Raw genomic sequence first — 26,768 nt, 5'->3', positions numbered from 1 at the left:
CAATTCAGGGAAGTAGTAGAATGTACCAAGCAATGCGGGCATACAGAAAATGTGATGCATAAATGTATAGGGCTGGGTACTTTTAGACAAAATAAAGTTGGAAGACGTGTGCGCTCATTCTTGCTTCTACTGTGATAGCCCCAGTAGCAAACCTCACTGCTAAGCGCGGTAAGGCTCGCTACAAACGATTTTGCTCTGTGGATAGTGTCATATGGTTGACAGTTTAATCCCTACCTCATTACACTGTTTTCATGGTGTGCCATGAAGGTTAAACAAAGAAACGCCATTATTCAGTGATATGGATGGGAGAAAAGAAAACTGGCGTGGTCCAAATTAAGGTGTAACTGCTTTTCAATGCACCGCACAGAATGCGAAGAAAAAAAATCTCGCACTATTAAAAAAAAAGCAAGCAACGCGGTGATCGCCATCACTATAGCAACAACAATCATGCGAACTCGCGGTAGACGAGGGCAGTTAAATGGCAGGAGCAGTTGCTGCCACGTATATACTCTGAGTCATTTCTTTTGCAAGTCGTGTTCTGGGGACGCATCTCAGCGACTGAAGCCTGAACGTAGTCGATTATATTCAATTCATCAATGAATTGAAGGTGTAAAGGCGTTAGAATATCGCGCTGGAATTTAAGACAGCAGTCTGGCGCCTTTGAAGTGCCGAAACCTGTTCTATCTGGATACCTGGACGTATACATACTGGCGAAATCTGTTGACAGCTTGTATACATGAAACCTTACAAGCTAAGATGAATTTGCACAACAAGGAAATTAGGAACAATACTCTTGCACATCTTTTATGCGAAAAGGCGATGCGCAGTCCGTCTACAGGCAAATTTAACACACCGTGGACGATATATTTCGTCTGCCTTAGTGCCGAGTACTCATTTGCAATCTTCCAATGCACGCTAAATAAGATATTTTACAATTCAGGCGCGCCATTGATCGAAAGTGCACCCAGCACGACAACCACGCGAGAGCAGATTAACACAAGCCTCAAAAAAAAAAAAAAAAACTCAAGGGATGTAACTTGTTACTTCTTTTCTTCTACACCCTTATTTTAATTTTGCGTACAACGCGCTCTGAAATCGGACTTTTGCTGCTCTTGTGCCTGCTCCAAAAGGCTAGAACCTGCTTCCACCCCTGTTTTTGCTCTAGAATACTTCCAAAGTTGATCCGAGCCCAGAAGCTGACTCAACGTGATTATGGGTAAGAAGTAATTTGTCCCCAACTGTAGGTCGCTCTGCCAGACTTGCGTAAATCAAGTGCCACTTTTTAAAGATCTTGGCCCGTTCTCACCTGCAATGCCAGTCAGTCCCCAGAGCAGATTATTAGGTAGTTATGAGTTCACTTGGTTGCCACATGTTCCAAAGAGGTCTAAGCATTCGTCGGCAAAATAGTAGGCTGCAGTGATCGTGAGAACTGCTGCTACGGTGTGGGCTCCTGGCTATATGACCATAGCCCACCAAGCTGCGGTTAAATATGCTTCGTGCCGATTCTGAAAACATCAGATCACATCCATAAGCAGTGCCAGTTGAAATAATAAATTTGTTGTTACACAGAATGACTAATTAGGCTGCAGTGTAACATAAAATGCGAGTTGTGCAGTTTGACATTCTGAAGAGATGCATGCTGCTGCAGTTGAGAGCTCTGGATTGTTTTAGATTGCCTCTGGTTTTTTATTACATACTTGCCAACCCTTCCTGTTTGCTCAGATGATTCCCGATTTTTCACTGAGCTTTCCTATTGTGCGACTGCTGCCCTATATCTCTCGAAAATTTGCTGCTACCCGGGCAAGAATGGTTTATGCGAAACAGGCGCCGCAGAATCTTCAGCTGCATCATAATCACCGGTACAATCACCAATGGCCGCACTACATCATAGGCTAAGCAGTCAGTCAAAGCCAAAGTATCTATGGGTGGTCGCATTTCATATTGGCTGTTGTGGCTGCTTGTGTGTATAAACCCCTTGCAGTTGAAAGAATGGCATTGTTTTATTCAGAAAAATAAAGAGCTTTATAAACTGAATGAAAAAAAACTCCTGCTATATTTGGTACTATTTTTTCCCATTTTCATGGTAGAGAAAGGGTTAGGGAATTCTTGCAGCCACTTGAGATGGCCTGTGAATTTTCAGAAAACAAGAAAATTTGTTTCCTGGACCTCTAGATAGTGTGTGAATAAGACCACACATATTGGAGCTATGCGCCTCGTGCTAACAAGTCCTTGCTTTCATTTCATTCGGCACACATATTGGCTGTTGTGGCTGCTTGTGTGTATAAACCCCTTGCAGTTGAAAGAATGGCATTGTTTTATTCAGAAAAATAAAGAGCTTTATAAACTGAACGAAAAAAAACTCCTGCTATATTTGGTACAATTTTTTCCTATTTTCATGGTAGAGAAAGGGTTAGGGAATTCCTGCAGCCACTTGAGATGGCCTGTGAATTTTCAGAAAACAAGAAAATTTGTTTCCTGGACCTCTAGATAGTGTGTGAATAAGACCACACATACTGGAGCTATGCGCCTCGTGCTAACAAATCCTTGCTTTCATTTCATTCGGCACACTCGAAGTTGATGACAAGAGGCATTGTAAACGCATGTTTCAAGAAGGCGCTAGAAAAGTTGTGAACATCTGATGGAAGCTAGTTTCCAGGAGCAAGCAGAATGGCTACATGAAGCGGGTTATTCGCAAGATACCTTGATATCGGTAGCCGAAGGGATGATTCTCAAGAATCGTAAAGGCATGCCTTAGAAATGTAAGAAAGTAGCTGTAATTCCGTACATGCACAGGATTTCACATAATCTGAAAACAAAAAAAAATTGCAAGTGAGCAGGTATTTGAGTTGTATTTTCAGCCCCTAACAAGCTCTCAAAACTATGTATAGAATAACAAACCCTTTCCCAGTAATGAAGCAAACCTGCAAGAAGGAGCACAGGAAGAAGTTTTTTGAGTGTAAACAGGGTGGTGTTTACTCCCTGCCACTGTCTTGTGGTAAATGTTATGCAGGTCAGACCGGAAGATGTCGAAATGACAGCTGCTACGAGAACACAACAGAAACCTAGAAAATGGTAAACGTAATCTGTTTGAGCACCGAGTAGAGTGCAAGCCGGACTTTATAGAATGTCAAGTCATTAACAAAAACAGGAAACAGGTAACAAGAGAGATCATGGAGGCAAGATAGATAAAAAGCCTAGAAAGGAAATGTGTGAGATGTGTGAGCATGCCTTCTGTATCACTATCAAGAAAAGAATTGCTGTTTCTTGATGGTGCAAACAAAAACTAGAATCTGTTGCACTAATGATTGCTGTGTGATAGGATTGCGAGATGCCTTCTGTTGCACTCACCTTGTATAAAAGATGTTCAACATTCAGTTAAAAGTTAGCGCATGTGTTGTCTTCGTGTTGTCCGTGTTTCCGAGCAGTACAGTCTTCACCATGAACAACCAACCCACCCAATCTGGCCCCCTAATCATAAAGCCTTGACATCTTATTGGGATTTTTTTTTTTTTCATTTTTTCTTCCTCTGAAAAAAAAAGGAAAGCTTTTTTTTTTTTTTTTTCTCTCCAAAATTCTTGTCCTTTCTCCGGCTTTTTTCTCTTCTAGACAGGGCTACTTAAATGCCATGAAGGCAAAAGCATTGACCACTTTTCATCTTATCGCCATCCATCCTTAAAATGTTGCAATTGACCAGAATCCACTGTGTCAAACTTGGTTCATGTTACTCCAATGTAATGTACTCTTAGGCCACCAGAATCTAACTTAATTCATTGCCATCCACTCCAGTCCAGTGGGGTGTGTAACTGGCTTGCCACTCACGCACTTTCTACCGCCTTTGCAGGCATTTTCTATGGCCACTGCTTGCCCGGTGGTCCCTGTATTCAGTGACCACTCGAAGCACAACCTGACGTGAGCCAGTATCGGCCCGGGCGGCCGTGAAGAGGAATTCTGTACGGCAAGGCTGCGCTTGTCAATGCCTCTTGGGGGCTTATAACTGGCACCATGTCTGTAGGTGCACTCATGCACTTTCTGCTGCTTTTGCAGGTTGGTTCTCACTTTACTTTTTTGTACTGGTTCTGCCCCATAGTATGTTGTGCAACCATGTAAGAAGGCACTCTGCGGCCCGATACTGTGGACGACGACGTGTCTTGCTCTTGCATTGTTTTGCCTTTATTTCTTGTTGTTAATAACTTGCAGTATGGTGTTGTTAATAACTTGCGGTGTTAATAACTTGTGGTGCGAGGCTTACCCAGATCATTTTGTTGAATCTATTTTGCAAACCGGATGGCCAGGAACAAATCAAAAACCAACTTGGATCTATTGTAACTAGTCAAAGTCAGGGTTGGAAGCAGGCTCAAGCATTTTGAAGAAGCTCAGGAAGCAGTAATAAGGCCATTTTGGAGCAACTTTTGAAAAATAAAATGAGAGTTTTGAATCACTCAAATTATGTTTTGGAGCATGTTTCTGGGCTCAAGCGGTTTTAGTAATGGCAATTTTCCCTTTCTGACATAAAAATCCAATCTGATTACTTTTTATTTAACATTCAATGCTTTGCTGACTATGCATGCATCTCTGACAAGACAAGACAAACAGCCAAAACATGTACAATCTTTAACCCTTTCGTTGTCACGAACGTACCGGTATATTTTCGCGCTTTCCCCCCACAGTGTCACCGATGTACCGGTACATTCTCTATCATGCATTCAAAACTTCGCGCCTTAACGCAAAGCTGGCATGCTTGGACAGGCTGCGCCATCTGTCAAATCTTTCTATAAGTTCATATTTTCGCCCCGCGTTGTGTTGGTGCGTATATACTGAAGAGTATGGAGCAACCGCGTCCACCCCAGCCGCCTTGTTTGCTGGGGGGCGCGGTCTCGCCACGCTATCGCGCTGAGCGATCATGCGGCATGCACGTTTCGCGTGGCGTGCATGCAGTTACGAGTTAAAAGGTTGTTCTGCCATCTGCCGCAGGTTTGCAGGTTTTTATTTTATTCTGTTTGCGGGTCGGCTACGACGCGTCACATTCAGGGGACCATGCCGTCGCCTCTCCAACAGGTCGACACATGACTCGATCGCTGCTTTCGCTTTCGCTCTCGCCGCACCCTTGCTTGCGGCTAGCAGCAAAGGAGGTTGTTTTAGCCTTTTTTTATCTCCTTCTGTCATCTTGATTTCACAATGTGCCATTTATCTGCGATGTGCGAGTCATCGAAAGTGCGCCCTCCGTGTGCGCGGTTACTTTCGGGTGGCTGACCGCGCGGGACCTTCGACTGTGGACTGGAGCGATGGCTGTTTTGATAATAAATACGAGTCGAGCTCGGATTAGGTCTGTCAAGAAGTATCGAGCAGTTTTTTTCCTATATAATCCTCATTTAATGTAATTTATAATTGGGCTGATAATATGTTGATGTTAATTAACAACACCAGCAGAACACTGAAATGTGCATATTTCGTTAACTATGTCATTTGTATAGCAATCATAATCAAAAATAAATCGCTATGCTTGTTCCCTGAAACCAAGCCGACACTAATGGTGCGTCACAGCCAGAAACGCCCGACAGAGAAAGGGTTAAAGAAATACTTGTTAGCTAACCTGAGCAGCAATTTGAAACACAAGCAAGAAATGGAATGCTTGCTTTTACACTTCATAACTGAGTATCAAGTTTAATTAAAAGCTTTTCACTATTTTGACTCGATAGATTTAGAGGTAGAGTCTACTATACTTTGATGCACTCAAGCACCGCCACTCTAGCTTGGAGTTCACATTGATGAGCAGCACATTTCTGCTATGTTGTGCATGTGCCTTTTGTTCCTATGCCTGTGCTGATAAATTTCTGGGCAGTGGTCAGTAGTGCCTTCAGGGAGCGTTGTCTGTACTGAAGGATAGCCTTTTCCTCCTTCAGATTCTTCATGATCTTTTGCCAGTGGCTGCTAACATTATCACCTGAGATACACTGGGGCTTCCTTAATTTCAACACGCTGGCATTAGGCCTTGTATGGCTTTCCAACACTCCTGAGAACACATTTAGTGAGTAGCACCCAAGTGTCATCACCCCCATAGCAGTATGCTTTTGTCTGGCATAGGCATGACAGGCTCAGTGGTAAAGTACCAATTTGTTTTCACAGCAGAACGATTAGAATAACTTATGTAGTTGTTTGCAGCCAGGCAAGTTTCCTAGGGGCTCGAGGTAGTCTGCGGCGTCTGCTTCACTATTGGCGATTCATAATGCTGAGAGAAAGTGCTATGTCACATGCACAGAGCACTCTTTTTCCCAGTCAGTTCCCTCCAATCAATTTATTTTAAATTTACTTGTGAACAAACGTTTATTATGCTCCACGCTCTTCTAGTTTATCAAAATTTTATGTGTATTAAGCTCATCAAAGGATGCGTTATACCACTGCCACCAGTGTGCTGCCATCATCTTGACTGTAGCGGCCCCTCTACAATGTATGCACAAAATGCGCATGCCATCGCCCTGCTGAGTCTCTGACAGTTGCTGAATGCATCGAATCACATTTTTCGTAGACAATATGATTAATGGTCCACTGAGAGGTAAAACCGTGTTCTGCTAAATTTGATGGCACAACAGTGAGGCTGCCCGTTTGGAGCGGTTTTGGAGCAGAGGGAGCAGCACTTCCATCTCTGAACAGTACAGAGTGTCACAGTTAATGACCTTACTGTATGAATATTGCACATTGAAGAAAAGTTTGTGACATTGACAAAACTGGAGTCAAAGGTAGCTGAATGTAAGATGTTGTGTCTGACACAAAACTAGACTACATTTGGCAGCACAACCTTGTGTTCTTTGGCATAACTGATACAAACGAAAGTGAGTCTTGGGCTGAGTCTGAGGCAGCAATCACAGAAATGTGCACGACAAAGCTTGGAATATGTCCAAATTGAGTAGACAAAGCACACAGAATGGACAGGTTTAAGGAAGGGCAAAGTCAGCCTTTAAGTGCTCCGTTCACATCGTTGAAAGAAAAACAGCATTTGGGGACAAGTTTGAAGGGCTCAGTAATGAGTGTATCAGAGGATTTTTCTCAGCTCATGCAAGAATATCAGGGCATCTTCAAAAATTCGCTCTGTAAAGGAAAATCGAGGACTCGCATGTAAATCTGAGGCGAGGTAAACTGTACATTCATGATGTAAAGTTTACCTGCGATGAAACTCTAACTAAAGTTGCGCAGCACAAGTGACCCCACGACTGTCCTCATGCCTCTCTCTACTTTTCAGCCATAAACTGTAACAGCATAAAAATAAAGTTCAAGAATTTGACATCCTGGTCTATGTGGTCACACCAACTGTTATGAGTACTGAGTCCTGGCTTGACGGAGATATAACGGGTATCAAATTGTTTCCAGACACCTTTGCCTGCCTCAAAAAAAAAAAAAAAAAGGCTGAACGCCAAGGAGGGGGTGTGTTCATACCACTTGAGTAAAGCGTCCAGGCTGCTCAAATAACTATGCCTGAAAATACTAGCTGAATAGTGTCAATTGAAGCTCTGTAATGTTGAAGTAATGGCAGTCTGCTTGTATTATTCACCTCTGACAAATAAGAGACAAGAATTAAAACAGTATTGCATTTTCAGAAATAATTAAGGCAAACCATATCATTGTAGGCGGTGGCTTCAACCTTCCCGATTTCGGGTGGCACGGTCAGCCATTGACATGTGAAACTATACATGGGTTTAAAATGGTTATGATTGATTTCATGGATTTTTATGCTCTATCACAGACTGTTCTGATGTCTATGCAAGGTGACCGTGTCTTAGACCCTTTCTTTACTAATGTTTCCGGGTTGGTTCAGTCCACAAAAATTTTGCTAGGAATCAGTGCCTATGATGCCATGATTACTGAAATGAATGTACGGTACAAAAAGGTTAGTTGCAAAAGCAGTGGAGACATGTTCAACATAAAGAGTGAACCTTGGTTACTTTTTCCTTCGGAGCGTTGAAGGCAGAGAATTTACCTCTTGTATGGACGAAATCCTTCAGCAGAAAATGCAAGTGAATTGAGAAAGATAACCAGCAGTGTAAACAGTGCCTGGAGGGGACCAAATCAACTTATTCGCAAACTCTGGAGACTACAATAAATGTAGTGAAAGAGTTTTGGCTGACTTGCAAAGCTAAAGAGAGAAGATAAAATCTCGGTTCCCAGCCTCAGAGGTGGACAAAGCAATATTAATGACGCTGCAGAAGACACTGAGCTTGTGTCTTTTCTGTGCCAGAGGACAGTTTTGAGTAGCTTAATCTGCCAAGGCGTAATGGACTGCCTATGGATGATTTAGTAATCAACCCAAAGTATCATTGAAAAGAAGGAAAGCGTCTGGTCGCTGTTGTCTACCTACTACCTTATTAAAGGCGTTTCCCCACTTAGTGTCACTTTACCTGAAAGTGCTTTATGAAAGTTCTTTATTCTTCCAAACTACTGGAAGATTGCAAGTGTCGTGCCAGTCCACAAATCGGGTCCCCCACCATGCTGTCACTAATTACTGCCCTATTTCTTTAAACTCATTGTGCTGCAAGGTTCTAGAACACATTTTATTCAAATCACTAGTGATGCATTTTGATGCTAACCGATTATTCAATCCATTTCAGCATGGGTTTAGAAAAATCTTAGTGTTGTGTTACGCAACTAGCTGAATTCACCCACTATTTGGCGGCGGCATTAGATGACTGTACCTAGTATTTAGACTTTAAAAAGACATTCGATGTAGTGCCCCATTTCCTTCTACTATGAAAACTAGAGGAATTATTTCCCCGTATGTAATATCCTGGATTAATGAATACTTACATGCTCAGTGCCAGTGTTAGCTTGTGAATGGAGTTGAATCTAGCATTAGCAATGTTACATCAGTAGTTAGTTCCCCAGGTGTCATGTGATGGGTCCCTGCTTTTTCTGATTTATTTTATATCAATTACATAAATTTGAATACCCAGTCGTGCAAGTGCATATTTGCCAACGCTTGTATTCTGTATAGTAAAATAGGTTGAGGCACTGGTTACGCTGCAATTCAGAGCGATGTAAACAAAATAGATGACTGGAGTCAGAAATAAGGCTAGAGCCTAAACCTTAACAAGGCGGTATGCATATGGTATTCTAGAAAAAGTTGCTAGGAAAGTTTCAATACAAACTACATACACGCTTAAAAGGCACATCACCGAATACAAGTATCTCAGTGTATTTATCGTTCCTTCTTTATCTTGGAGTTAGCACATTGAGTACACTGTACTGTCACTAAAGCCTGTCAGCAACTCTGCTTTTTGAGATGTAACATGCAAGAATTTCTTCACAACACTTGGGATTTGTTGTACAAATTGCATGTCAGGTCAATACTAGAGTACGCTTTGTTATAAATGACAAAGTCGTGCTTTTTTCTAAAAGACAAAATTAAGTTGCGAACTTTGCAGACTTAAGAACCTGGTATTGCTTGAACAAACCGGCACCGACATATTAGAAGAGCAGTATGAGGAAGGCAATTCAGTTCAACTCAGGCCATAGAAACATCGAAATGGGAAGCACTGGAGCACCACGAAATGATGTTTCATTTGAAGCTACTACATTATACTATTCACATGTAATGGTATTTCCCCCTGGTTGCCTACATATTAGCATGTGTAAATCGCGAACATATATTTTTATCTGTTTTCACTGGTGATCTCACAGATCGCTTTGACTTGCGGATTTTACGCCCACCTTGTCGTTATCTTCTTGTGTGTTTGCTCTGCTAGATATCATGTTGCTATATTTCTTTCTTTTTTTTTTTTTTTTTCGTATTGACGATTTGGTAGAAGAGTAGAATCTGTTGTCCTTTCCCATTACTGTAACGCTTTTGGAAAATAAATAATCTTACGTAACCTTCTCTTAAACCACAGCAATCTACCCTACTGTAGCTTAATCCATTGCAACCCACCTAAATCCACTCCTAATCCACGGCAATCCACCTACCTGTGAAATCACTATAATTACTACTCACTAACTGTCACTATGTCACAGTGTTTCTATTGACCAGCTAATTTGTGTTCACTTTTATTGTCATTGCCAATGCGTGGTTCCATTGTTGATGGGGCATAGAATGTCATCTGATGTCACTCTTTGTGACATCATTATGTTTACATGTCTAATGTGCATACTCATTTACTGTCTAATTCGTGACCACTATTGCAGTCAACACTGACGCCAGGTCTGTTGCTGACGGGCCATATAAAGATTTCGCCATAAGGAGAGCCTGAAACAGTATTTATGGTAATATTTTGTAATACAGCCAGTCCATAAAGGTGACCTTTGTGAGTATTCGAGTCAAATTTAAAAGCTTTGCATGGACTCTATAATTTACAAAAAATTCTTTAAAGGTGCTCCTAGCAACTGTTTGCTGCCAATTAGGGTAACACCTCACCGCATGTTCATAGCCTTCCTGCTGACGTCAACTGAGGCTCTCTGGGTGCGCCTTCTTATTGGGTGCACCCAAGTGACGCGGGTTAGACGGGGTGCGGTGAGGCGCCATCATGACCTGGTTTCCTTACTGTTTTCTTCCGTGCCAGCGTGCGTTGAGGGAAGGAGCAGCATCATTTTTGAACACCGATATCTTCGGTATTCGTGAAACTAGTGCGGCAATTTTTGTGTTGCGGATGCTCGTGCACATTTTCTGGTTTTAGTAAATAGTTTTATTACGAAAGCAATACTACTCTAGGTTTCAAGCCTTCAGCGTAGCGTGGCCTGTAGCCGCATCTTACCCACGTGACGCTGTGATGTCACACCCCACGTGGGCTGGCATGAGCTGCCAACTTGTTTCTGTCGTTTCACATGGGACGGTTATGTTAGAATCAGCCTGCTAGGACCCTGGCATTCACGTTACCCCTATAGGCCATAAGGCACATTCATACGGCTTGATTAAAGTGGTGCTTTATATGTGGGCTGAGGAAGAAAAAGAGAAGAACAACAACGCTCGGTCACCCGCAGCTAATGCTTTCGCTCAATATTTGGTTCAGCAGCGTTGAACCCTTGTAATTTTTTCATGGTCTTCTTTTTAGCATGTTGCATAACTATCACTATGATTACACTATGCCTACATTGCGTATGCCCATTGACTTTCTAATTCGCAATCGCTTTCGCAGTCATTACTAATGCCGGGTTCTGTTGCTAAGGGGGCAGAAAAGTTGGGCCTGTGGCCTGTACGTGCATCATGCATTGACACCTGGCTTGTTTACCTCCTTTGCCCACACCCACTTATGTACCCATTGGTGCTTTTGTCTCTGTACCTCTCAGCACTGTCGCTGCAAGTGCATCATAGACCCAGATCACCTCGATAGGCTTCAAAACCTACAAGTATTTCCTGTGTAGAAACTTCATTCTCCCTCCTGTTCAGTCCAGTAGCACCTGAGATATCTGCATGCTTTCAGCGAATGGCAATGCTGCGCTCCCTGTTGCTCACAGTGACATCAACGCAGCTGTGACATGCACATTTAAAAAAAAAAAAAGGATTCCAAATATGGTCACTGTGTGTTGATCAATTAGCGCTTAGGTTTTGAAAATCATGGTTTTGAATATTTATACTAAATGCCATCTTCATTGCAGGGACTCATACTACTTAGTGTGATGCATTCTACACATTACACACATTTTTTTTGTCTGCCTTTATTCAAAGCTGTTTCATAATAGCTCTAATTACACCTTTAAATAAAGGTAGTCACCATTACTAATTTTGAGGCTAATAACAGTGGAGACCACTTGCAATGTAACTGCTTATACTGCAGGACCGAAATAACAACGTTTTTGCTGGCCACCGGTCTGCTTCCATATGACTTGGTGTAAAGTCATACCACCATGAATTTGAATACCCAGTCGTGCAAATTCATGAGAAATTTATGTATTTATTCGTGGTCAGCGAAGCGAAATACCGGTTATAGTTCACCTCTGAAATCCGGTCAGTGACAGTGGGAAAGTGATAAGTGCACATTTCTGCACGGTAATAGACTTTCTGTGGCACAGCACGTCGCACCACGTGCTTAGGGCGTGACAAAAGGGCACGCTCTGCGTGCTTGTGCGCCGCTTGTTTGCTTTGGTCTCCACGCGTTGCTCCTGTCTTGCACAAAATTGCAGAATAGGTACTCTTTTTTTTCCCACTGTCGTACTTTCGCTTTTCTCCTCTCCATGCATCTAGGTCACACGACATTTTCAAATCATGACTTCAGTCGCACGTCGCTCTCCCCAAAAAAAGCGAGCGGAAATATTCGTTGCGATTGTGTCTTCGTTCAAGATTGGTCGCAGATTGGCAGCACCGCATTTCTCACGAGGCGGTGAAATGTGAAATATCAATGTGGTTCTGGAACAAGCGCTCAGCTAGCTTTATATAATGTGCGCGCGAGCGATTTGCATGAAGCGCTATTTTCACAATGACAGACAGGTCCCACCAAAGCAAAATGGAGGTGTGATGTGGGCTGCCCCAGAAGTGCACTGAACACTCTATCAGCATCATTGCCAGGGTTATTTTCTAACCAAAAGCTCTTGTTTTGAGACACCTCACATACTTTGTGGAAACGAAAAGAGCCAAGTGATGTGTTAGTATGCCTCGTGCAGTGCGACTGCAGATATCAGTGCGACCACCATCACGAAATTGGGCATGCGATGTTAACAGGCGCTACGCAGTTCTGTGTCGGCGGTCACGGTTGCCATGCAGACAATATTTAAAAATAATCTAAGCGTGCAGCAGACTTAGCAATTTGATTTTTGTTCACAGATTAATAAGGCATTTTTGAGAGGGAAGCGTCTATTTGGCGTCTATTTTGAAGTGAAAACAAAAAAAGTTTTATTTTATACTGCAGATGTTCTGGACCTCTGCGGCCTGCATTATAAGCAGTCTATGCTGTAACATGTACTAGTAGCAGTATTTACCGCCAAGCAGAAGTGACAGGGAATTCATCTACTAACGTTTGCTACACACTCTTTAATTATTTATTTGGGACCAGCCTTTCTTTTCCACAGCCGTTCACACTATTTTGAGACCAAATGCAAATACTATCACTGTTCGTCCCCTAGTAAAGTGAAGTTACAGCTTGTGCAGGTACAGAAGCATTCATTGAAAAAATTCACCTTAAGGGGGGACGCGACCTTTGAAAACCAAAAAAATCGCGAAACAGCCGATTTTTGGAAGGCTGTATATTCCGGTAGTAGGTCTTATAAACTACCCTTTCTGTAATTATCAATGCGCAACTCGCCGCAGAAATACTCAAAATTAATTATATAACAAGCGGCAGTAGCTGCGGAGCAGTGAGCAAGCGCCGAAAATTCCCAAACTTCGTGCGTGCACCATTCCTCTCCTGCCGAACTGAGCGCCGCCATCTTGGTCTTGTTTTGTTTATGAATTCTTGCGCCTTCTTCTGCCACTCTCGGCGGCGGCGGCGGTCGAGGCGTGGCTTGCTTCCGATTGGGAGCCTCGCAGCGGCTTTCGAGTTTCCCACACTCGAATTCAAGGCTGCGATTAGGCAAAGCGCGCTCCGCGAAAATGAGGGGGATCGGGTGACTGCTATTGGCTGCTGCGCCCGATGACGTGTCGGTCTCCGCTGGCTACCTCACCGTGTCGTCTGCTCCAGCTCTTTGCTGTCATTGTTGGCTGTGTTTGTACTTCGTGCGTTCTGTTTGCTTTTCACCATTTTTGCGATCGCCGGATTTACGATCTCTTGTCGTGCCCTCTGAACGGTTTCGTGCAATGTGTTAAATGTTGCGTGGTCGCTCACGATGCCTCGAGATGCGACACGCGCTCAGTGCATGGAAGCGAAGGCCGTCCTCATGGCGGGGCGCGCAGACGACGACTACATCCTAGCGACGACACCTGCAGCGTCCTAGCAGCTGTTACAGTGGAACTTAGAAGCCAAGGAAATAAAAAAAAAAAAAAGCCCCTAGTCTTACCCTGCGATACCTATCCAGAAATTACCTCAATGAATTTCACAATGCCAACACATTCCGCAAATTCTACACACCTGAACCCATGTGACCCATATTATATACTTCTGTAACTTGAGAACCAGCGTGCGCAGCTTTACGAAACATGATAGTTATTCAAATGTCCATGCTATGAGCCTGCCCTAAGAATTTCATTGAGATATCTTGGCAAACAAAAAAGTTAGCATTCTCTCAACTTTCTAGGGCCGTTTTCTCAGAATCACTTTTTTGCCTAGTGTGGCTGCTTTGGACAGGCATATCTCAGGAACCGCTTATCAGATATTTATGAGGTTTCTTTTCTTCCATACCTGAATAAATTTCTGACGGCAAGACAATTTCCCTTTTTCAAGATATTGTGTCTGAAATTAATGACAAACAATTACATTTTCGTTAATCCAGGTCTGATTAATAACACTGATTTTGGGACTGTGTTAAAAGTTTTCAGCGAGGAAATTTGGAAAAAGGGAATTGTCTTGCCCTGGGGCAACTATCCAGGAATGACTATAATGAGTGCCAGCACGTTTTGCAAATTCTGCAGGCCTGCCCCAAGGGACCTATGTAAACCATCTTGATATACTTCTCTAACTTGAGAACTAATGTGCCCAGCTCCGTGAAACTTAGTAGTTCTTCAAATGTTTGTACTATGAGCCTACCTTGAAAATTTCATTCAAGTATCTCAAGAAATTTTAAAAAAAGTTGTGTTCAAGGGTAGCCTTCCCCTTCAGGATGATTTCAAGGCAAATTTCAGACTCTGTAGCTTCTTCCATGTGATAAGCAAGAATGCGCGCCACAAACAGGCTTCATGGTCAAACATGATAAGCAAGTACATCTTGGTCTCCTCCTTTGCAGCAGATTGCGCATTCTTAACTATTGGTCAGTCTGGTCAATCAAGTGTAAAAAGTGAAATGCACGAGACATGCTATACCATCAGCCACCACAGAGCACCACTGCTGTACTTCAGGCCAGAAAACGATAACTCATGGCAATGGAAGTGAGGTCGTGTGCGAGGTGGGGCTTTACAGTGCTGTTTGATTTTGTTTACTTTCACTTTGCGAGTTTTTCATCGCCTTTTCTTTTTTCCGAAGGAGCACATATTTTTACAATTTATCATCTCGTAGAAAGACTTACTTGGTTGAAAATAATGCTGCTGAATGTCAGTATAGTTCAGATGTGAAACTACCATGAAAAGATACTGTATTTATACTAAAACTTGAAAACACGCACAAACAATTGGCGTTCCATTAGCCCTATCCAAAATGAAAATTTTTAAGCTAGCTTCACCAACACCAAAGATATCAGCGTTCAAAAATGATGCTTCCTTTCCTTTCCTCAACTCAGTGAATGCCGGCACACAAGAAAAAAAGACACAATGCACCAATGGGCACCACAAACCCGCGTCACTAAGGAGCGTTCAATGAAAGGGCGCACCCAGATAGCCCAGTTGGCGTTAACTTGAAGGGGACGGTTACAAATGGGCAGTGAGGTGCCTGCTTCATCGGTTGTGAGTGTTCGCTAGAACCACTTTCTAAAATTTATTGTAGATCAAAGGCTCCATGCAACGCTTTTAAATTTGGCCCGAATACTCCCAAAGGTCAACTTTGGATTTGTTGCATTCGGACACTACCAGTAATATATTTTCAGAGTTCTTTTAATGGTATGTGTAGGGTGAGGGGCCCGCTAAGTCCTATAGTGTACGACACTTTGCTGATGATTGCGTAATTGACGGCCAATGCTGCTGATGCACTTATTCAGGCCACTTCTGTACAGTTAAATTAGTAGCACTAATTTATCCAAAATAAATCTCGTGACATTTTCTACATTGCAATGCCTGAATTTCATGTTTTTCCAATTTTGGTTAAGAGGTTGAGCAGCCATCTGCGTATGTAAATCAAAACTGAAATCTGCAATGCGCACCTGTTAGGTGTATGATTTTCAGCTCTTACAATGTCAAATTTATGGACCTGAAAAGAAAAGTGTATTTTTACCTCAAGTAACAAGAGCTAGAAATAGTTAGGCCCTTGTAGTTGAGCACAATTTTTTCATAAGTCCATTTGTACTGCACTAAGTTCTCATCCTTAAATGGTTTTCAAGGATGAAACCAATCTACTTCTGCTTTATTGATTATGCAAAAGCGTTTGACTGCGTAGATCACAGTAGATTGTGGCAAGCTCTCCAAGAGATGGGAGTTTCAATTCACCTCATCTGTCTCCTCAGGAACCTGTATGAAGGGCAAGAGGCCACAGTCAGAATGGGGCATGGTCTTACTGATTGGTTTCCGATTGAGAAAGGAGTGAGACAAGGCTGCATACTATCACCCTGCCTATTTAACCTATATGCTGAGTGCATCATGAGGAAGGCCGGTCTGGACGAGTCTTCAGCTGGAGTGAAGATTGCTGGAAAATGTGTCAACAACCTTAGATATGCAGATGATACCACTTTAATGGCAGAAAGTGAAGTAAGTGGAACTCGAGACTTCTGATGCGCGTACAAGAAGAGAGTGAGAAGTTTGGGCTTAAACTGAATATTAAAAAGACAAAGATCATGGCGTCTTGCCCTATCAAGTCCTGGAGCATCAATAGACAAGAAGTGGAAGCTGTGACAGATTTTCTCTTCTTGGGCTCCAAGATTACCTCGGAAGGAGACTGCAGCCATGAAATTAGGAGACGCCTGCTTCTGGGAAAGAGAGCCATGGCTAGCCTTGACCGCCTAGTAAAGAGCAGAGACATTGGTCTGCCAACCAAGATCCGTATAACTCGTGCTATGGTCTTTCCAGTTGTGATGTATGGATGCGAGAGTTGGACTGTGAAGAAGGCTGACCGCCGAAGAATTGACGCATTTGAATTGTAGCGCTGGCGGAGACTCTTGAGAGTTCCTTGGACTGCCAGAAGATCAAATCAGTCGATATTGTCGACCATAAACCCTGACTGCTCATTGGAGGGTCAAATTCTAAAGTTAAAGCTCAGCTACTTTGGTCATCTGATGAGAAGAGAGGAATCACTGGAGAAAGATTTGATGTTGGGAAAGGTTGAGGGTCACCGGAGAAGAGGTAGGCAGCGAACGCGATGGTTAGATAGCATCCTCGAGGCGCTGCAGTTATGTGATGTTAGGAAGATAGTGAGAGACTGGAAAGCGTGGCGTGATATGGTCCATAGGGTCACGAAGAGTCGGACGCGGCTGAACGACTGAACTGAACTGAAATTCTCATGCTTAAATGGTTTTTATTTTATTTTTTATTTTTTCTAGTTTACGAGGGAGCTCCAAGAGCATGTGCAAGTCTTAGGTCATCAGGAGCCAGAGGTATCCGACCACTTTGAGCGCACCTGCATTGGAGTCCTATTTGAGCACAGCAGGACCTGGAAAGATCCCTCGCTTTGACCTTTCCTTTGGCGCTGTCAAGTCTCTACAGTCAGTCTCCCAAAGACCAACAGCATGGAAGGATGGCACAACACCCTCCAGTCTCATTGCAGCACTCAAATGTGCCAGCAAGGTGGCCTGAAAACTTGTGCGCTGCTGGAGTCTATGTGCATGTGAGATGTAGTGTACCTTACGGTGGTGGATAAGCAAGGTTAAGAACTGCAGAATAATAAGTGTTCTGTACTGTGAGTTCTTTGTGCTTGTTCTATTTTGGGCGACCCACATGGGTTTTTCTGGTCATACTGTGTGCTTGTTAATACTACTATATGCGTGCTACTCGCAATAAACAGGTTTCGATATTGAAGATTTAACATCCCAAACCAATTCAGGCTATGAGAGACTCCATAGTGGAGGGCTGCAGAGATTTCGACCACCTGGAGTTCTTCAGCAAGCACTGACATTGCACAGCACATGGGCGCCTTGATTTTCACGTTTATCGAAAAGTGGCCGCCGAGGCCAGGATTTGATCCCAGGGACCTAGTCAAAAGCCGTAACCACTGATCCGCCGTGGTGAGGGCATCATGATAAACAGTCTGTAAAGTGTGTTATTATGCATGTGACCTAGGACACAAGGGTGAGTTTGAGTTATTATTTGAGGGAACTGGTGGGGCCAGCGATTCTATTTGCACCGTACATTTGTTTGAATTTTTTCGTCAAAAAAAAACAGTTAGTATGGACATCCTTTACCAAATTTCTAGCCTGATGAACCACACCTGGTTCATTGATGAGCAGTGAACCATGCTGGGGTACAACCTGCACAGTCCTACTCTTTATGCTGCAGTTCTGTCTTTATATACTGAGATCACATCACAGTACTGCTGCTGTTCAGAAGCAAACATTCTCTTCACTGCCAAGGGGTGGATGTGGAGCCATGCTGGATGCTACACAGTACCAATACTGGTGTGTGCCATGCTTAAGGTCAGGCACCAAACCAAATGATGTTATTCATTGTCAGTGTAGTGAACAGATGTATAAATTTGAATCCCTTGCTACTTTTACCTGCAGCACAGGTGCAAAAGTTTTGTGCCCCAAAAGCCAAACTTGAGTACTCCAAGTATGGGCAGCAGCGGCATCACTGCCCCGGTCATGGAACCACTGGTGATTTGCGAGAATTCTATAAAAGGGGATAGTCTGAAAATGTAAACGCCTCCAAAGTTTTCAATATAAGCGTGCATACTAAGTACAGGGATAAGGAAGATTAATCATTTCTTTAGATAATTAAAAGATTGATGATGACATTTGTCCTCTTTCTGTTCACCCGGCCGTACAACCGGTGTGCAGGAACATCTTGCGGTATACTGCTCACCATTAATTTCTTTACCCCGCCGTGTAGGTGCAGTGATTAAAGCACCCGACTACTGTGCCCAAGGATGTGGGATCAAAATCTTGGCCCAGGCGGCCACTTTTCGGTGGAGGCGAAGAGCAAGGCACCCGTGTACTGTGCGATGTTAGTGCACGTTAATGAACCCCAGGTGTTAGAAATTTCCGAAGTCCTCCACTACGACATCTCCCATAGCCTGAGTCGCTTTGGGACGTTAGCGCAAAAGGAGAAAAATTGTTCCAAATATAGCGGAATTTTTTTTTTGGCTAATTTCATAAACCTTTTTATTCTGAGTAAAACAGCACCATTCTTTTGATGCTGTAGGGATTCTTCGTTGCACAATGCACAAATTCCATAAAAAAATGTTTAAAGAAGGCTTCACTGCAAGACACCAGTATTTTGCGAAAAAGTATTATGTCGAAGCTTTCGTCATCGAAAGACATTTCAAACCAGGCCACTATATCTTCAGTGTCAGGTGGAACTTCAGCTACCCCAGGTGTTTGAGAGAACGAGAAACGCGGCGGTGCAGCAGGCGGATTTGATAAATCTATGGGGCACCACTCACGGGTGCGAGATTTTCTGGTCCATCCACAGAATCACCATCATCAGAGTCCTCAAATGACAACACGCCACTTTTCGTATCCGAGTGCAACTCTACAGAACTGTCATCATCTGATGAGGAGTCGTCACAATACTTTCTTTTGCGCAAGCTTTCACTCACGTGCGGCACAGGGGCAGCCATTTTTCGCGCGCTGCTGTTAGAGGCGGAAATATGATGAAAGGCGACACACAAATAGAAAAGCGTGAACAAGTATGGCCGTCTAGTGTCACAAACTGCAACTAGATGTAATAGGACGAACATAGTCGTCATTGGTTCGCTGCATGAGCAAATTTTGCGCATGACGTCTATAGTTGTCATTGGGTATTTAGGTACAGAATGTAATGAGTATAATCGTCAGCGGGAGGGAAAGGGTTAAACCCCACAACCCAAACGAAACCTCTAGTATTTTTAAACAGGTCCTGAAAGCTAAATTTTAAACATCTTGAAGCCAATCACTTCAAATCATTGTTGTCATAGTTTTCAAACTGTAATGTTTTTCTCCCCCTTTGCTTAACCTGGTGATTGTATGGGCAGGTTACACGAGTCCTTTTTATTTATGAAGTAAGTTATCTTGCAGCTTTTGCATGTTATACCCCAGTGAAGCGTGAAAGTTAAAGTGCACTTACGCGGAGTGCACTTCGCAGCTCGAAAGAGACTTTACACAATGAAGTGCTAAACGGGAAAGCGGAGTGCACTCGCATAAGCACCCGTTGATACGAAACTGGCAACTGAAAAACATGTTTTAAAAAAGAAATTGGAACCTCCAAGCGTGAAGTTCAAAAAACTACTTTTTAAAGTAGTAAAGCGCTCAAAAAATGCTTAAAATTTGACACCGGGCCATGATTCGGAGACCTGATACCATGAACAACAACCGCTGCCCCCTAACTGCAGCCACAGTAGCGCACCACGCTTAATTTGGAAGTTGCGTACGCGGTGACATCGTGTTTTTGTTATGTGATATTTTGCCCGTCGCTATTATAAAACAATTCCTCGAATGAAAATATGTACAAGACACATAAAATCAACTTGTACACATATAACACATTTGTGACGAAGAAATTTCTGCCGGCGAGGCTACGCACTCACATCTGAGTGCGCACTTTGGTAAGTGCACTTACATTGGTTTTGAACAAAGCTATGCCAAGTTACATTTTTGTGTATTATGAACTCTTAGGAAAATGTATAACCATAAAAACGAGTTTTCTCTCAGTGTCCCTATGTACTGGGACACGAAACAAAATTTGGAGGCTTATCAAGGTTAAGCCCAGTGGATGCGAAGCATGTTTAGTGGCATTCCAGCGCTCCGAACTGGTAGAAATGCTGACGGAGTCGCCGATTCCGCTAGTTGAATCACTGGTTGAGGCTTCACTTACACCCTCGGAGCGTTGTCGTCGAGCCGCATATTGAGCGCGCCGCTTGGCTAGGCGTTCTTCATCGGTTTCCGTAGCACGCTGCAGCCTTCGTTTTGCATTCCTATTATTAACGTCCTTAGCGTTTGGAGGCATCGTGACCGCATACACGCCCGACGCAAAGACGCTAGCGTGGTTGCGGGCACAGAGACTGACACGACGGCGGGCGCGCGCCGCTTCATCCCTGGCGTGACGTCACATATCACGTGATGCAGCGATGGTGGCGCCGCCGCCGCGTCGCGCGCGACGGCGCGAACCGAAGCATGGAGGCCTCCGCCGGGCGACGTCCGACGGCGCGATATGAGGCCCCATCTGCAGCCGGTGCGACGTCATCACGTGACGTCACATCATGTGATCTCACTTTAAGGTCAATGGTGGCCACCGCCGGGAGGCGACCGACGGCGCGATATGAGGCCCCATCTGCAGCCGGTGTGACGTCATGTCAGGTGACCCCACTTCAGGGTCAATGGTGGCCACCGCCGGGCGTCGCGCGAAGGCCCGAAACCTACGTTAATATGGTTCGCATAAAAAGAGAAAGAAAACCCATGCTTATACAGCAGTCAGGAACTTGATCATCATATCGCAATACTAGTCTTTCATTTTCTTTTTAATTACCTTGTGACAAGTCGGCATGCTAACGCTGAAAGGAAATACAATAATGACCTAAAGGAAAATGCTGTCTGGTGAACATTGTATTTCTTGTACTCGAGCATGTTTAAGATTTACACTAATCTAGAAAGTCTTTTAGACGGGCCACATAATCTGGTTCTTTGAATGTGTTTGCATCAGTGCCAGCGTTCCGCACAACCATTACTCGGAGTAAAGGCTACCGGAGCATGACTGCATTACCCCTGATGGTGCTCAGTACCGCCCCCTGTCAGTATGCCATACAACCATGCTTCATAGCCTTATTCTACACAACCCATACTTGGAGCAAAGGTTGCCAGAACGTGACCCTATTACACCTGATGGTGCTCAATACAGCACCCTATCAATAGATGCAGTAGTTATAAGGAAAGGTGTAATAACTGAGCACACCGTGATGAAAAAGAATAAAGGAATCTGTGCAAGATTTGCCACCGTGGTGGGTCTGTACTGATTTCTACTACCTGGCTTTCAATAATGTGCTCAGGCAGCACAGCACACATGGGCAGTTCTGAATTTCGGCAAATTATGAAGCTCAAGGGTGAGACACGTAACATTATGCTTACCAGTCTTTTTCTGGAAAGGAGTCCAACTTGCTTCCAGACACGAAATGCTTGTTTGCTGGACAGCTGTAGATTTTTACTGACCTCTCATCGGCCTCCTGAAAATTTGGCAAGTGCTCATCTGGTGGCCAAGCCTTTTCCTTCTGTATAATATCTTCCACCCTTGGAATCGGAAGTGTGAAGAAAGCAAAGGCATAACCACACTCAGTGAAGAAGTAAGTCACTATACAAATACACAGGAGATCCTAAGGTGTGATGTGACAGATCTACATTATCAGTATAGGTTGTACTACCAGCAACAATGAAACACAAACTAGACAGTTGAAACACGAACACCAAAATGAGAATATTACCCGGATGAAGACAGGATCCAAGGTAGAACGAAGGGAAGGAAACGGCTGCACAGTATGAAAAAGAACCGAACAAGGGTTGGGGAGGAGCCTCGGTTAGTTAGCAATCTAAGCAAATGTTTCAACAAGGGGCCGAAACGTTGGCTTGGCTTACAAACTACCTGAGGTTCTTTGGTGAACATTGTATTTCTTGTACTCTAGCATGTTTAAGATTTACACTAATTTAGAAAGGCTTTTAGACGGGCCGCATAATCTGGTTCTTTGAATGTGTTTGCATAAGTGCCAGCATTCCGCACAACCATTACTCGGAGCAAAGGCTACCGGAGCAACTCTTGCTCGGTTCTCTTTCATACTGGGTGAAGGTAGGTTATTAATGGTGCATCAAAGGCCCGAAGACCGCCCTTTAGGATTTCTAATCAGCTCCGCTTGTATTTCCTCTCAGCAAGCTAGCATGTTTGTGTTTTTGTTATTTAAGTTCTCTTCTTAGTGTTTCATTTGTTTCTGATTGTATATTTGGCTTTTACATTTACTGCCTTCCCATTACGTCTTTGAATGTGGTCTTGGCATAGCTTGTTCATTCTTCTGCCGTGTGTGTTCATAGTTTATGGAGGCTTCTGGAAGGATGAAGGTGGATGCAGGCCTGGAGTATAGAGGTGAGTTTGTGGTAGAGATCTGGATGGTAAAGACGGGTGATTGGATAGTGGATGGAGGCTCCAAGGGGTAGAGCTGCATTTTTAGCGGTGGGTTCCGAGACAACCCTACCCCCACCTTCCACCACTTGCACATAGACAAAGATCATGGCTTTTTTGTCGATAAAGGACTATATTGGTAATGCTGCACAACTGTTGTTATTCAACTGTACATAACAGCACGATGCCACAATTATTTAATCACAATGGTCACTACTGGGCAGCACATATATGGTCCCCATGGGCTCATTTGTGGCTTTTATGTGCCAATACAGGCATATTTTTTTTTTTTCGAACAGGGCAGGGCGTTCAGCATTGCGCTGTAGAAATAGCTCAATAGAGCATTTCTGCCTAGTATTATTGGGCAGGGCTGCCTTTTGCTCATGCGCTTTCGGCAGCTGGCGATAGCACTGTTTGATGCCCTGACACAAAGAGGCTTCATTGTGCTATTTCTGCAGCTGCGAACAATGCTGAGCGTGTTGCCCATCACTAAAAAAAAATAACTGAACGTGCCCAAAGAGACCTTATACGCACCGCACAACTTTGAAGACAGGCAGACGCAGACAAAAGCAAGCACCAGCAAATGGGTTAAGCAGACACCTTCGAGTGTGACTGTCACATGCTCTAGGATGTGTTACACCTATATCCTGTAATGCGCTACGTGCTAGCACTTGCTCTCATCGACCAGATAAGCAAGGTTTCATTACAAAGCATAGATAGTGACAAGTATTACTTGTATGTCTGATTAAAAAGCCAGGATTTTTGGTGCGCAACTAGGATACAGGCATTTCTGATCAACAGCATGAAAGTCGGCATTCATTTGGGGAGGGGGTACAGATAAATAAACATGGTTAGGTGGCACCCAGTTGTCATGGACAGGAAAGACTACCGTATCAGCTTAATTGGAACCTGTGCATTAATTGGGATGTCACACATATATAATGCCAAATGTTTCCATGATAGCAATACCTATTCTTGTAGCGTTTCTGTGGCTATTTGCCCGCAAAGGTAAGGAAATTGGGGTGTCACGGCGTACAAATGATTGAAGCTAGCAGTGGGTTAACAATAAGGGCATCCCACTGTGCATTTGATCTTTCAATGGCTGTTGACTTCCTGCATGGACTATTTTGGATATTGTATGTATATATATACACGCACATACACACGTACAGGATGTCAAAGTTAACTTTAGCCAAGGGTTAAAAAAAATGAGGTAGGCCAGGGAAACAAGTTGCATAGAGCTGCCTGCCGTCTTGCACACCACTGAGATTTTTTTTGTTTTGCAACTAATTAGTAATTCTGATAATTTTTCTATATGGCTAAGTATTGACTTTAGACAATATTAGTAATTTGCGAAGTTGGAGAGCCCCGATTCCATTTATTGTCGATGAAGAGAAATACAAAAAGTCGTGACTGGCGCATTCGTGCGCCACGATTGTATCAAAATTGTATGCTGTCAGCCGTGACTCGACAGCCCACTCCCAGCGGCAGGCTGATATGTTGGCAGTGGTTGCAGCGAACGCGCTGAGCTCGCTGCGACTTGCACATTTTTGTTGACTGCCTGAAGCAGACGACCAAATCATCGCCGACATCGGCCTGCCGCTGCAACGGGGCTGTGGAGCCACGGCCACAGCTGTTTGGTTCACTGAGACCTCGGTTTAGAGCAGCACAATCGTGTTGCGCGAATACGCCAGCCACGTGATACTTTTTTTTGTATTTCGAAGACTTGCTTTAAAGCTTGGAAAAAAGATACACGTGAGGCTTTCTTTATCGGAAATAAATGGAATGGGGGTTTCAGAAGATGCTTTCGAACTTCGCAAATAACATTTATTGTCTAAAGACAGTAATAAGTAAATTCCCAAGCCAAAAAAATGTGGCAAAAGGTAGGGCCGACCTAGAAGTGGCCGGCCGACCTTCGGCAGCCGACTGAGGGCCGGCGTCGGAGACTGACACTGACCTAACGTCGGCCGATTTTCGGCACTCGACTACGGCCCGACGTATTTGACCGACCACCTGCCAGCGTTACTGAATGGTCGGCCGCTCGTCTGCCCTAGCTATTTTGCTGACGAAAGACCGTATGTCGGCCGGTTGCTTCCCGACGCCGCGTGGCCGGCAGATGGCTCAAAACCACGGCATAGCATCCGGAATCGCCCCTCGTGCAGGTATTGATGCCATGCATTTAATATATCGTTGCCCATGCATATATAACGGGGTAGCGCATACGAATGCATCAAGAAAAGCAGTAGCTTTTCTGATGCCATGAAGAAACAAAAGAAGCTGCAGTATTTGGTGAAAATTTTATTTGTCAACAGCGTTCAGAAAAAGCTCGCGATATGCTTTTTAATAAGCGTCGATATATGACTGACTATAGAGCACGCGTGTGCCGCATGTGGAAAATAGAGTTAATAACTCTATGATGTGGAAGATGGGCTTAGGCTTGGTCTTCTTTTGGCAGCCTGTCGATCACTTGATGTCTGCGACTGGTCGGATCTGCGGCGGGTTCCATCTTGGTCAGCTGTACGAAGACAAGTTTTTAAATAGTTCATTTTTGCCTAGACTTTTACATTGCAGGCAAATATAGAATTGAAAGGTAGAATAAATAATGTCTGCTCTCTGGCACCAACCAAACGTTGGCACCAGCTGTACTAAGCTTTAAAAGAATGACAAGATTTGACTCGTGCTGCATTTAATTGCCTCGACCACATCAATATCACATCAATGCGCCTGACTACTTTCATGCGACCCGACTGAAAGCGAATTAACGCAAAGCCGCAATTAGATAATCAGGATCCGTGAATCCGCGAGAAAGGCGCGGGCACTTCGTTGTGCTAGCTGGACTCATGATGTTGCAATTTGCAACTGTAGCGCACTCAAACCTTATCCTCCCGACGCACTTGTCATAGAGCGCGTTTGAGGGATTCCAACTCGACAGAACAAACAGTTCCCGCGGTATTTACATAAAACCTACAATAAGTATTCCGCAGAATACAGCTCAATTTTCTGAAACTAGATGCAATTTTTGCAGCCAAATTAAGCGACCGGATATTTAACATTAAGTCATCTGCTTTATCTTCGTTATTTAACAACCTAGCATTATTTAAAAATAATCTTATCAGCCAAGACGACTATATCTAGACATCCCGACTCGCAGAAGCTTATAGAACCCGTTATAACTTTTTAAAGCTTGGCACAAGTTAGCTGAACACCTCATGAGCATGTGAGCAGCACGAAATAATCCGCACGACAAAAATACAACTGCTTACCCAAAAGGAAGCGCACGGAGCAAAATCAGTCATATGACAGTGTGAAGCGGCTCATTCTGTGTGCACCACATATGTAATTTAAAAATCCACAAAATGAACGTGTTGGCACACTTACCATGCCAGCATGCCGCATCACTCAATCATCAATTTTCACGTATAGACATCATTACAGCAGCAAAAAATAATAATGATAATAATAAATACACTTTGCATAAATCTTGTACTCAGCCCTGGCACGAGCTTTGGCTTGGCAGCAGCGATGATGCTTGTACAGCTTCTGATCGCATATGACGAGGGGTGCTGCAATATTTATATAAGTGATAACATTTGGCATTTAACTGGGTTGCATGCGTCCAATCGATGTGAGTCGGATAATCAAATTTCCCGAACAAAATCAGCGCTAATACCTGTCCGGCGCCAATGGATGTCCAGCCATGGATGCGTGGTCTCCTCCTCTCATGGCTCTCCCTTCAGCTGTCCGGGCTCGTTTGCAAGCTCAGCGGCGTGCGCTTGGTGTGGCTGCGCCGATGGATGTCCAGCGGGATGGATGCGCGGTCTCCTCTTCTCACGGCTCT

General features: G+C 43.8%; 1 protein-coding gene across 3 annotated transcripts in view; it reads left to right on the top strand.

Moving 5' to 3' along the window:
* LOC146201495 (uncharacterized) overlaps window positions 1-17,605 on the top strand; it is a 61,284-nt gene extending 43,679 nt beyond the window's left edge. The window contains exons 6-7 of one of the 3 annotated variants that reach the window (XM_084587614.1): window positions 3,842-4,044; window positions 17,182-17,605. The gene's annotated coding sequence lies outside the window, so the exon portion shown is untranslated. Of the gene's footprint in view, window positions 1-3,841; window positions 4,045-10,167; window positions 10,282-17,181 lie in introns of those variants that run through there. The other 2 variants (XM_084587612.1, XM_084587613.1) reach the window with 2 other exon arrangements.
* Window positions 17,606-26,768: the final 9,163 nt, after the last annotated feature.

Source organism: Amblyomma maculatum, chromosome 1, assembly GCF_055883805.1.
Source record: "Amblyomma maculatum isolate TAMU_Amacu chromosome 1, ASM5588380v1, whole genome shotgun sequence".
NCBI lineage: Eukaryota > Metazoa > Arthropoda > Arachnida > Ixodida > Ixodidae > Amblyomma > Amblyomma maculatum.
Note: the sequence above shows the minus strand (reverse complement) of the source record. Positions and strands in the feature narration are given on the sequence as shown.